This window comes from Hippopotamus amphibius, chromosome 4 (assembly GCF_030028045.1).
Source record: "Hippopotamus amphibius kiboko isolate mHipAmp2 chromosome 4, mHipAmp2.hap2, whole genome shotgun sequence".
Classification (NCBI taxonomy): Eukaryota; Metazoa; Chordata; class Mammalia; order Artiodactyla; family Hippopotamidae; genus Hippopotamus; species Hippopotamus amphibius.
Genome location: NC_080189.1, coordinates 127,343,851 through 127,358,024, shown reverse-complemented (window position 1 = coordinate 127,358,024; position 14,174 = coordinate 127,343,851).

Genomic DNA, 14,174 nt, shown 5'->3' with positions numbered 1-14,174 from the left:
TTCTATTTCTGTGAAAAGCACCATTGGAATTTTGATGGGAATTGCATTGAATCTGTAGGGCACTTTGGGAAGTGTGGACATTTGAGCAGTATTAATTCTTCCAGTCCCAGAGCACAGAATATATTTCCATTTACTTGTGTCTTCAGTTCCTTTCATCAGTGTCTTACAGTTTCAGTGTACAGGTATTTTGCCTCCTTCGCTAAAGATATTCCTAGGCATTTTATTCTTTTGATGCAAATATAAATGGGATTGTTAATTTCTATTTCTGATAGTTTGTTGTTAGTGTATAGAAAGGCAACTGACTTTTTGGAGCTATAATTGACATATAACGTTGTATCAGTTTTAGGCGTACAACATGATTTGATATACGTATATATTATGAAAGGATTACAAAAATAAGTTTAGTCAACATCCATCACCAAACATAGTTACAGTTTTGTGATGAGAACTTTTAAGAACTACTCTCTTGTGACTTTCAAATATACAATACAGTATTGTTAACTAGAGTCATGTGTTGTACATAACATTCCCGGTACTTGTTTCTTACAACAGGAATTTTGTGCCTTTTTACCACTGTCACCCATTACAACCACCATCTGCCTCTGGCAGCCACCAATTTATTCTCTATGAGTTAATCTTTTAAAATTTAGATTCAACATATAAATGATAACATATGACATTTGTCTTTCTGTTTGATTTATTTCACTTAGCATAATGCCCTCAAGGTCAATCCATGTTTGACCCACATGGAAAGATAGTAAGATTTCCTTCTTTTAAAAAATTAATTAATTAATTTATTGGCTGCATTGGGTCTTCATTGCTGTGTGCGGGGTTTCTCTAGTTGTGGTGAGCAGGGTATACTGTTTATTGCAGTGCATGGGCTTCTCATTGTGGTGGCTTCTCTTGTGGAGCATGGGCTGTAGGTGTATGAGCTTCAGTAGTTGTGGCACATGGGCTCAACAGTTGTGACTTGTGGGCTCTAGAGCACAGGCTCAGTAGTTGTGGTGCATGGGCTTAGCTGCTCCACGGCATGACTCTTTATTGGAATATAATTGCTTTACACTCTTGTACCAGTTTTTAAAGTTATACCAAAGTGAGTCAGCTGTATTTATGCATATACCCCCATATCCCCTCCTTCCTGCAGCTCCCTCCCACCCTCCCTGTCCTGGCACTCTAAAGCATCACCCACCATTGAGTTGATTTCCCTTTGTTATATAGCAGCTTTCCACTAGCTATTTTACACTTGGTAGTGTATCTATGTCTATGCTACTCCCTTTGTCCCAGCTTCCCCTTTGCCCCTCCTCCCCCACCAAGCCCGTGTCCTCAAGCCCATTTTCTACATCTGCATCTTTATTCTTGCCCTCTCACTGGGTTCATCAGTACCATTGTTTTAGATTCCATATATATGAGTTAGCATAAAATATTTGTTTTTCTCTTTCTGGCTTACTTTGCTCTGTATGACAGTCTCTAGGTCTATCCACCTCATTATGTATAGTTCAATTTCATTTCTTTTCATGGCTGAGTAATATTCCATTGTATATATGTGCCACATCTTCTTTATCCATACATCTGTTGATGGGCATTTAGGTTGCTTCCATGTCCTGGCTATTGTAAATAGTGCTGCAATGAACATTATGGTACATGTTTCTTTTGGGATTATGGTTTTCTCTGGGTATATGCCCAGTAGTAGGATTACTGGATCATATGGTAGTTCTATTTTTAGTTTTTTAAGGAACCCTCATACTGTTTTCCATAGTGTCTGTACCAGCTTACATTCCCACCAACAGTGCAGGAGCATTCCCTTTTCTCCACACCCTCTCCAGCATTTATTGTTTCTAGATGTTTTGATGATGGCCATTCTGATTGGTGTGAGGTGATACCTCATTGTGGCTTTGACTTGCATTTCTCTGATGATTAGTGATGTTGAGCATCTTTTCATGTGTTTGTTAGCCATCTGCATGCCTTCTTTGGAGAAATGGCTATTTAGGTCTTCTGCCCATTTGTGGATTGGGTTATTTGCTTTTTTGGTTTTAAGCTGCATGAGCTGCTTGTATATTTTGGAGGTTAATCCTTTGTCCATTGCTTCATTGGCAAGTATTTTCTCCCATTCTGAGGGTTGCCTTCTTGTCTTGTTTATGGTTTCTTTTGCTGTGCAAAAGCTTTGAAGTTTCATAAGGTCCCATTTGTTTATTCTTGATTTTATTTCCATGATTCTAGGAGGTGGGTCAAAAAGGATCTTGCTTTGATGTATGTTATAGAGTGTTCTGCCTGTGTTTTCCTCCAGGAGTTTTATAGTGTCTGGCTTTACATGTAGGTCTTTAATCCATTTGGAGTTTCTTTTTGTGTATGGTGTTAGGAAGTGTTCTGATTTCACTCTTTGACATGTAGCTGTCCAGTTTTCCCAGGACCACTTATTGAAGAGGCTTTTTTCCATTGTACATTCTTGCCTCTTTTTGTCAAAGATAAGGTGCCCAATGTGTGTGTGGGTTTACCTCTGGGTTCTCTATTCTGTCCCATTGATCTTCCTTTCTGTTTTTGTGCCAGTACCATACTGTCTTGATTACTGTGGCCTTGTAGTATAGTTTGAAGTCAGGAAGCCTAATTCCACCAACTCCATCTTTCCTTTTCAAGATTGCTTTGGCTATTCAGGGTCTTTTGCATTTCCATACAAATCATAAGATTTCTTGTTCTAGTTCTGTGAAAAAAGCCGTTGGTAATTTGATAGGGATTGTGTTGAATCTGTAAATTGCTTTGGGTAATATAGTCATTTTCACAATGTTGATTCTTCCAATCCAAGAACATGGTATGTCCCTCCATCTGTGTGTATCGTCTTTGATTTCTTTCATCAGTGTCTTATAGTTTTCTGCATACAGGTCTTTTGCCTCCTTAGGCAGGTTTATTCCTAGGTATTGTATTCTTTTTGTTGCAGTGGTAAATGGAAGAGTTTCCCTAATTTCTCTTTCTGCTCTTTCGTTGTTAGTGCATAGGAATGCAAGAGATTTCTGTGCATGAATTTTGTATCCTGCTACTTGACTAAACTCATCAATTAGTGCTAGCAGTTTTCTGGTAGAGTCTTTAGGGTTTTCTATGTACAATATCATGTCATCTGCAAAGAGTGACAATTTTACTTCTTTTCCAATTTGGATTTTATTTTTCTTCTCTGATTGCTGTGGCTAAAACTTACAAAACTGTGTTGAATAATAATGGTGAGAGTGGGCACTCTTGTCTTGTTCCTGTTCTTGGAATGTTTTCAGTTTTTCACCATTTAGAACAATGTTGGCTTTTGGTTTCTCATATATATCTTTTATTATGTCAAGGTAATTTCCTTCGATGCCCGTTTTCTGGAGGGTTTTTATCATAAATGGATGTTGGATTTTGTCAAAAGCTTTTTTTTGCATCTATTGAGATTATCACATGGTTTTTATCCTTCAATTTGTTAATATGATGTATCACATTGATTTATGCATATTGAAGAATCCTTGCATTCCAGGGATGAACCCCACTTGATCATGGTGTATGATCTTTTTAATGTGCTGTTGGATTCTGTTAGCTTGTATTTTGTTGAGAATTTTTGCATCTATAGTCATCAGTGATATTGGCTTGTAATTTTCTTTTTTTGTGACATCTTTGCCTGGTTTTGGTATCAGGGTGATGGTGGCCTCATAGAATGAGTTTGGGAGTGTTCCTCCTTCTGCTATATTTTGGAAGAGTTTGAGAAGGATAGGTGTTAGCTCTTCTCTAAATGGGCAGGTGGATTCTTAACCAGTGCACCACCAGGGAAGTCCCTCCTTTTTTTTATGATTGAATAATATTCCATTGTGTGTGTGTTTGTGCATGTGTGTATCACATTTTCTTTATCCATTAGTCCACTGATGGACTCAGGTTCTTCCCATATCTTGGCTATTGTAAATAATGCTGCAGTGAACATGGGTAAGCAGATATCTTTTCAAAATAGCAATTTTGTTACTCTTGGATAAATATCCAGAAGTGGGATTGCTGGATTATGTGGTAGTTCTCTGTTTAATTTTTGAGGAATCTCTCTACTGTTTTCTATAGTGGCTACACCCATTTACCCTCCTGCCAACAGTCCACATGGGTTCCCTTTTGTCCACATCCTTGCCAACATTTGTTACTTTTGTCTTTTTGATAATAGTCATTATAAAAGGTGTGAGGTGATATCTTATTGTGGTTTTGATTTGCACTTCTCTGATTAATGATGTTGGGTACTTTTTTATGTATCTTCAGCCATTTGTATGTCTTCTTTGGAAAAATGTCTATTTAGATCCTCTGCACATATGTTAATCTGATTTTTTTTTTGATTGAACTCTGAGTTCTTTATGTTTTTTGGCTATTAACCCATTATCAGATGTATGATTTCCAGATATTTTCTTCCGTTTCATTGGGTGCCTTTTCATTTCATCGATAGCTTCCTTTGCTGTACAAAATACTTTTAGCTTGATGTATTCTCATTTGTTTATATTAGCTTTTGTTGCCTTTGTTTTTGAGATCACATCTGAAAAAACTTTGCCAATAGTGATGCCAAGGAGCTTGCCCTGTAGGTCTTTTTTCTAGGAGTTTCATGGTTTTCAGTCTTATGTTCAAGTCTTTTGTCAATTTTGAGTTAATTTTTGTGTATGGTATAAGATAGTGGCCGGTTTCATTCTTTTGCATGTGGCCATCCAGTTTTTCCAGCACATTTATTGAAAAGACTATTCTTTCCTCATTGTATATTCTTGGTACCTTTGTAAATTCATTGACCATACATGCATGGGTTTACTTATGGGGGTATCTATTCTGTTCCACTGTTCTATGTGTTTGTTTTTATGAAATACCATACTGTTTATAACTATAGCTTTGTAATCTAATTTGAGAGCAGGCAATATGATGTCTCCAGTTTTGTTCATGCTCAAGATTGCTTTGTTTATTGGGGATCTTTGTGATTCTATAAAAATTTAAGGATTGTTTTTCTATTTCTGTTAAAAGTAACATTGGAATTATGATGGAAATTGCATGAAATATGTAGATCCCTTTGGCTAGTATAAACATTTTAACAGTATTAATTCTTTAACCTAAGAGCACACAATATCTTTCCACTTATTTGTGTCTTCAGTTTCTTTCATCAATGTCTCATAGTTTTCAGCATACACATCTTTTACTTCCTTGGTTAAATATATTTCTAGGTATTTTATTCTTTTTGATGTAAATGTGATTGAGATTGCTTCTTAATTTTAATTTCTGATGATTCATTATTAGTGTATAGAAAGACAACTAATTTTTGCATATTGACTTTGTATTCTAAAACTTTAATTTTTCTATTCTAATATTTTTGGTGTAGTCTTAGAGGGTTTTCTTTATATAATAGCATGCCATCTGCAGATAGAGACAATTTTTTCTTCCAAGCTGATTTTTATGCTTTTTATTTCTTTTTCTTGTCTAACGCCAGGCTAGGATTTCCAGCACTCTGTTGAATAAAAGTGATCAGAGTGGGTGTCCTTGTTTTATTCCTGATCTTGGAAGAGAAGCTTTCAGCTTTTCACTGTTGAGTATGATCTTAGCTATGGGCTTGTCACATATGGCTTTTATTATGTTGAACTGCAAGCCACTCTATATCCACTGCATTGGGAGCGGATGTTGAATTTTGTCAGATACTGTTTTCTGCATTATTGAGATGATCATATTTATCTGTTTATAACCTTTTAAAAAATTGAAATATAGTTAATTTACAGTGTTGTTAGTTTTGGGTGTATAGCAAAGTGATTCATATATATATGTGTGTGTGTATGTGTATATATATTTGACAGAAAAAATATATGTTCAAGATACTGATTATGGTTCCCTGTGTTACACAGTAAGTCCTTGTTGATATCAGTTTTGTATGTAGTAGTGTATATATGTTAATCCCAAACTCCTAATTTGTCTCCCCCTCTGCTATTGCCTCTAGTAACCATAAGTTTGTTTTCTCTGTGAGTCTATTTGTTTTGTAAATAGCTCATTTATATCATTTTTTTTGGATGTCATAATATCAGTTACATGTGAAATTGGTCTTTTTCTGACTTCACTTAGAGATGATCGTATTTGATTTTGTTACTATGGTGTAACACATTGATTTGTTGAATGGTGCTTGTATCCCCAAAATAAATCCCACCTGATCATGCTGTATGATCCCACTAATGTACTTTTGTATTCGGTTGAATGCTGAATATTGTTGAATATTTTTTGAGGATTATTGCATGTATTTTCATCTGGGATACTGGCCTAAAATTTTCTTTTCTTGCAGTGTCCTTGTCTAGTTTTGGTGGCAGGGTAATTTTGGCCTGGTAAAATGTGTTTATAAGTATTTATTCCTTTGTTTTTCTGGAAGAGTTTTAGAAGAATTAGTATTAGTTCTTAAATGTTTGGGAGAATACACCAGTAAAGCCATCTGGTCCTGGACTTTTATTTGTTGGGAGGTTTTTGATTACTGATGCAATCTCCTTACTAGTAATTGCTTTTTTCAGATTTTCTATTTCTCCATGATTCAGTCTTGGTAGGTTTTATGTTTCTAGGAATATATGCATTCCTTCTGAGTTGTTCACTTTTTTGGAGGATTGTACATAGTAGTCTCTTACCATCCTTTGTATTTCTCTGGTATCTGGTGTAAATTTTTGTTAAATTTTATCTTTTATTTCTGATTTTATTTATTTGAGTCCCCTCTTACTCTTGGTGGCTATAAAGATTTGTTTATCTTTTCAACAACCAGCTTTAAGTTTCATTGATCTTTTCTATTGTCATTTAGTCTCTGTTTCATTTATTTCTCCTCTGATCTTTATTTCCTTCCTTCTACTAACTTTGGGCTTAGTTTGTTCTTTTTCTTATTCCTTGAAGTAGAAAGTTGTTTACTTGAGATATTTTTGTTTCTTAATGTAGGCATTTATCACTTGAACATCTTTCCTATAACTGCTCTTTGTGCATCCCATAAGTTTTGGTATGTTATGTTTCCATTTTCATTTGCCTCATATATTTCTCTTAAAATTTCTTCCTTGACCCACTGGTTGTTCAATAGCGTATGGTTTAATCTCCATATATCTGTGAATTTTCCAGGTTTTTTTGGTAATTGATTTCTAGTTTCATACCTTTGTGGTTGGAAAAAATCCTTGATATAATTTCAGTCCTCTTAAATTTATTAAAACTCGTTTGTGGACTAATGTTGGATAATGTTCTATGTGCACTTGAGAAGAATGTGTGTCCTGCTGCTATTGGATGGAATGTTCTTAAATGTCCGTCAAGTGTACCTGGTCTAGTGTGTCAGTTAAGTCCAGTGTTTTCTTACTGATTTTCTCTGTAGATGATCTATCCATTGATGAAAATAGTCAACAGAAAAATAGAAAATTGATATATATTTATATCTTTGTCTGACTTACTTCACTTTATAGTATGATCTTCTCTATGTTCATCCATGTTGCTACAAATGGCATTATTTCATTCTTTTTTATGGCTGAGTAATATTCCATTGTATATATGTACCACATTTTCTTTATCCATTCATCTGCTGATGGACATTTAGGTTGCTTCCATGTGTTGGCTACTGTAAATAGTGCTGCTTATGAACACTGGGGTGCATGTATCTTTTCAAATTAGAATTTTCTCCAGATATATGCCCAGAAGTGGGATTGCCGGATCATATGGCAATGCTATTTTTAGTTTTTTAAGGAAATGGCATACTGTCTCCATAGTGGCTACACCAATTTACATTCCCACCAATGGTGTAGAAGGGATCCTTTTACTCCACACCCTCTCCAGTGTTTAACTGAAGTTGATTTACAATGTTGTGTTAGTTTCAGGTGTACAGCAAAGTGATTGAGTTATACATATATCCACTCTTTTTTAGACTCTTTCCCCATATAGGTCATCACAGAGTATTGAGTAGAGAGTTTCCTGTGCTATACAGTAGGTCCTTATTATCTTTTTTACATAGTAGTGTGTATATGTCAATCCTAACCTCCCAGTTTATCCCTCCTCTCCCACTTTCCCCCTGGTAACCATGTTTGTTTTCTACATCTGTTAGTCTATTTCTGTTCTGTAAATAAGTTCATTTGTATGTGGTTTTTTTTAGATTCCACATGTAAGTGTATCATAGGATATTTGTCTTTCCCTGACTTCACTTACTAAGATAATCTCTAGGTCCATCCATGTTGCTGCAAATGGCATAATTTTGTTCTTTTTTATGGCTGAGTAATTTTCTATTGTATATATGTACCACATCTTCTTTATCCATTCCTCTGCTGATGGACATTTAGGTTGCTGCCATGTCCTGGCTACTGTGAATAGTGTTGCTATGAACACTGGGGTGCATGTACCTTTTCAAATTATGGTCTTCTCTGGATATAGGCCCAGGAGTTGGACTGCTGACTCTTACGGTAGTTCAATTTTTAATTTTTAAAGGACCATCCATACTGTTCTCCATAGTGGCTATATCAACTTACATTCACACCAATGGTGTAGGAGGGTTCCCTTTTCTCCATACCCTCTCCAGCATTTACTATTTGTAGACTTTTTGATGATGGCCATTCTGACTGGTGTGAGGTGATATCTCATTGCAGTTTTGATTTTCATTTCTCTAATAATTAGTGATGTTGAGCATCTTTTCATGTGCCTGTTGACCATCTGTATGTCTTCTTTGGAGAAATGTCTATTTAGGTCTTCTGTCCATTTTTTTTTTTTGATTGGGTTGTTTGTTATTTTGCTATTCAGTTGTATGGGCTGTTTGTATATTTTGGAAATTAAACCCTTGTTGGTCACATCATTTGCAAATATTTTCTCCCAGTTCCTAGGTTTTGTCCTCGTTTTGTTGATGATTTCCTTTGCTGTGCAAAAGCTTCTGAGCTTGATTAGGTTGCATTTGTTCACTTTTGCTTTTATTTCTAATTGCCTTGTGAGACTGACCTAAGAAAACTTTGCTGTGATTGATGTCAGAGAATGTTTTGCCTATGTTCTCTTCTAGGAGTTTTATGGTGTCATGTCTTATATTTAAGCCTTTAAGCCATTTTGAGTTTATTTTTGTGTATGGAGTGAGGGAGTTTTCTAACTTCATTGATTTATATGCAGCTGTCCAGTTTTCCCAGCACGACTTGCTGAAGAGACTGTCTTTTCTCCATTGTATATTCTTGCCTCCTTTGTTGAAGATTAACTGACCATAGGTGTTTGGGTTTATTTCTGGGCTCTTTATTCTGTTCCATTGATCCATATGTCTGTTTTTGTGGCAATACCACACTTTTGATTACTGTAGCTTTGTAGTACTGTTGGAAGTCTGGGAGAGTTTTGCCTCCAGCTTTGTTCTTTTTTTCTCAGTATTGCTTTGGCAATTCTGGGTCTTTTATGGTTCCACATAAATTTTAGGATTATTTGTTCTAGTTCTGTGAAAAATGTCATGGGTAACTTGAAAGGGAATCTCATTAAATCTGTAAATTGCTTTGGGTAGTATGACCATTAAATATTTATTCTTCCAATGCAAGAGCATGGGATACCTTTCCATTTCTTTAAATCATCTTCATTTCCAATGGAAAGGACTGGATTATCAAGCTCTGAAGTCTCTGGAGTGGTCGAGGGGCAGCTTCTATCTTCTATTAGCAGGGAAGGGAAACTGGTTGGTTTGGAGGGCCCTCATCAGAAGATAACCAAGCGATGGGCACTGAACTGACTTCTTAATCACACAACTGGGACTGGACCACGTGTGGTTAAATGAAGGGCTGAAGTGTTTAGGTATTGTGAATATCTTTTACTTGCAATACTGTCTCTAAAGGTTTCTTTCAAAGAAGGTGAAGTGATCATACACAGAACCTAATGCAATGAGAAGTGGTGTGATGTGCAGACACTGCTACCAGGGTCTGTCTGGAAGTCCTGGTAGATGGAAAGCATTTGCATAATGAAGCCAAGATTGGAGTGCCTGTAACAAGCCCTTTTGGGAGCAGAGCCTGGATGGCAACGAGGTAAGGTCACCTGACCCCAGTAGGTAAGAATGTATCTGTGCACAACAGAAGTTCACAGCCAGTTGGGTCAGCTCACCTCAAATTTGAAGAAGCTGGAAGCACCACTGAGCAAACAGTAACATTAGAATTAAGTGGTGGCTGAGAGATTGTTCAGGCTCTTCCAACTTGGGAATGTGGTTTGATAAAACATGACAGGTCCATAAAGGCAATTCTCCTTTAAAGTGACTCATGGCAATCCTCTGCAACTCTGGGTAGCTGATATTGGAAATCAGGTATAATTCATCTTGTTTAATTACCTGCCACCCCAGCTCCATTCCCTGAGCTGTGATGAGCTCATTAAGTCGTTTTTAAAATTTTTTCCCTGATTAGTACCTTTATTTTATTAGTTATTTTATACATATTAGCATATATATGTCAACCCCAATCTCCCAACTCATCCCCCCCCACCCCCTGCTCTCCCCCCTTGGTATCCATACGTTTGTTCTCTACATCTATGTCTCTATTTCTGCCTTGCAAACCGGTTCATCTGTACTATTTTTCTAGATTCCACATATAGCATTAATATATGATATTTGTTTTTCTCTGACTTACTTCACTCTGTATGACAGTCTCTAGGTCCATCCATGTCTCTACAAACGTCCCAGTTTTGTTCCTTTTTATGGCTGAGTAGTATTTTGTTGTGTGTATGTACCACATCTTCTTTATCCATTCATCTGTTGGACATTTAAGTTGTCTCCATGACCCAGCTATTGTAAATAGTGCTGCAATGAACATTGGGGTGCATGTGTCTTTTTGAATATTGAATTGTCTTCTCCAGTATATGCCCAGGAGTGGGATTGCTGGGTTATATGGTAATTCTCTCATTAAGTCTTTAATGACACCAGAGGTTCCATGACTCGCTTCTGATCACTCCTCCAAATTAATGCTTGTCCTGCAGCTCAGAGTTGAGACTACGCTGCTTCTTATGAAGTAAAGGTGGAACCCCTTGAGTCTTGTACCTCTAGAGATTTGAAAATGCTCTTTACCTAATAAGTGCACTTTCTAAGCTGCTCCTGGAAGCTGAGGATAGGCCCCAGGCAAGCACATGGCACTGCAGGCATCAGAACACTGGGTCTGGGACCAGGCCAGGGAATACAGGAGGCTGGCAGCCAAGGAGATAGGAGACTTGCCCTGTAAACCAACTAGACATGACCAAATGCACAATAAAAATATCATCTACAAGAGGTCTTGAACTATGTGCACATATAACCCCATCCCTTTCCACTCCTTGTGAGAAGCCCCCACTACCCCTGCAGGTAGGGGGTACCCACAGGTTCCCACCCCAGTGCACTGATGTGTGGGAGCACAGCTGCCAACTTCTCAGCTTCCAGCCCTTCTGTGCCTACTGCAGAGATCTCTTGACCTTCTTCACCTGGTCCCACACTGCTTGTTCTGCTTCTTCAGAGTGGCTGCCTACTGCTGCAGCTTCTTGATATTATAAAACTCTTAGAGGAAAACATAGGCAGAACACTCTTTTGACATAAATTGCAACACTATCTTTTTGGATCCACCTCCTACAGTAATGAAAATAAAAACAAAAGTAAACAAATAGGACCTAATTGAACTCAAAAGCTTTTGCACAGCAAAGGAAACCATAAACAAAACAAAAAGACAACCCACAGAATGGGAGAAAATACTTGCAAATGAAGTGACCGACAAAGGATTAATCTACAAAATATACAAACCACTCATGCAGCCCAACATTAAAAAAACAAACAACTCAATCAAAAAATGGGCAGAAGATATAAACAGACATTTCTCCAAAGATGACATACAGATGGCCAAAAAAGCACATGAAAAGATGCTCAACATCACTAATTATTAGAGAAATGAAAATCAAAAAACTACGAGATACCACCTCACACTGGTCAGAATGGCTATCATCAAAAAGTCTACAAACAAATGCTGGAGAGCATGTGCAGAAAAGGGAACCCTCCTACACTGTTGGTGGGAATGTAAATTGGTATAACCACAATGGAGAACAGTATGGAGTTACCTTAAACTAAAACAGAGCTACCATATGATCCAGCAATCCCACTCCTGGGCATATATCCAGAGAAAACTATAATTTGAAAAGACACATTGCACCCCAAAACTGCAGCACTATTTGCAATAGCCAGGACATGGAAGCAACCTAAGTGTCCATCAACAGAGGAATGGATAAAAATGATGTGGTACATACATACAATAGAAGATTACTCAGCCATCAAAAAGAATGAAATAATGCCATTTACAGCAACATGGATGGACCTAGAGATTATCATACTAAGTCAAGTTAGAGAAAAATATCATATGATATCACTTATATGTGGAATCTAAAAAAGTGACAAAAATGAACTTATTTACAAAATAGACTCACAGACTTTGAAAACAAATTTATGGTTACCAAAGGGGAAAGGTACAGGGGAGGGAAAAATTAGGAGTTTGGGATTAACATATACACACTGCTATATATAAAATAGACAATCAACCAGGACCTACTCTATAGCATAGAAAACTCAATATTCTGTAGTAACCTATATTGGAAAAGAATCTGAAAAAGAATGAATATACGTATATGTATAACTGAATCACTTTGCTGTACTCCTGATACTAACAAAATATTGTAAATCGACTATACCCCTGTATGAAATAGATACTCCATGGTTTGTCGTCTTACGTGCTTATCAGTTTGTATACTACTGATTCTCTGTTGGGGCAGGTCACTCTTCACTTTCTGCTTTCTTTTAGCAGTTCTGCTGGATAAGTTCTAATCTGGGTCTAAATCATTTTCCAGTAAAGCCAAAGCTTGAGGGTCACCCAGGTGGAAGGGAAACTGGATCCACAGTGGGCCTTCAGCATGTTTCCATGAAAGGGCTTTGCCTGCACTAAGGTGCAAATACCTGGATTTTGGAAGCCTTAGTCATTGTCACATGGGCTGGAAGTGAGTCTCTTTTGAAAAACTGAGTTTTTGTTTCTTACCTAAGCCACCTTGATTTCTTACAGAAAAAAAAAAAAAAAAAAGACATTCTAACTACTTGTCACTCCTATCCCAAAGGACAACACTCCAATGACCCAATAAGCAAAAGGCCAAAACCCGAAATAGAAAAATGCACACAGAATACAGGTAGTCCACAGGCAAGGGAATGTGCGTCTCTCTTCAATGGAGGGAAAGCTGAGCCCTACTCTTAATAAGATAATTGCAAAGTAGATCCACAATGAGCTGCTCTTTTTCACAAAGCCAAGTTTTGATTTTATTCTTTGGTAAAATCAGAGTCTGGATTTGGGGAAAGAGGCATTCTCATATGGGCATTGTCAGGTACCGTGGGGTAGGGTGTAAACTCTGGTAAAGAGCAATTTGACTGAAAGACAAAAACTGCATATACCCTTTGATCTAGTCATTCTGGGACTTCAAGTGATAGAAATACTCCCACGTGAGCAAATTTATATATATATATATATATATATATTTGATTCTTTGGGCACCCTGAGGTATAGATTTTAATTTTACCTGGATTTGGAATAATCTCACAGATTGCAATTTATTACTCAGGAAAAAAAGGAACATTTTGGGTATATGTTATTTGGTGCCTGGGCTGGAATAGTGGGCACCGCCCTAAGCCTGCTAATACATGCTGAGTTAGGCCAACCTGGGACACTACTTGGAGATGATCAAATTTACAACATAGTTGTGACAGCCCATGCATTTGTAATAATTTTTTTTATAGTAACACCTATTATAATTGGTGGCTTCGGGAACTGACTAGTGCCACTAATAACCGGAGCACCCGATACAGCTTTCCCCGGGATAAACAACGTAAGTTTCTGCCTACTCCCCCCCCCTTCCCTGTTACTGCTAGCATCATCGATAGTAGAGGCCAGTGCAGGTATGGGCAGAACCGTATACCCACCCTTAGCTGGAAACTTAGCACATGCTGGAGCTTCTGTAGATCTTACTGGTTTTTTTGCCTACACTTAGCGGCTGTTTCCTCAATTTGAAGTGCTATTAATTTCATTGCTCCTATTATTAACATGAAACCACCCGCTATGTCCCAATACCAAACACCACTGTTTGTGTGATCAGTTTTAATTACTTTTATTATCATCGCTTGTACTAGCAACTGGAATCACTATACTATGAACAGACCGAAAGCTAAATACAACCTTTTTCAACCCTGCAGGGGGAGGAGA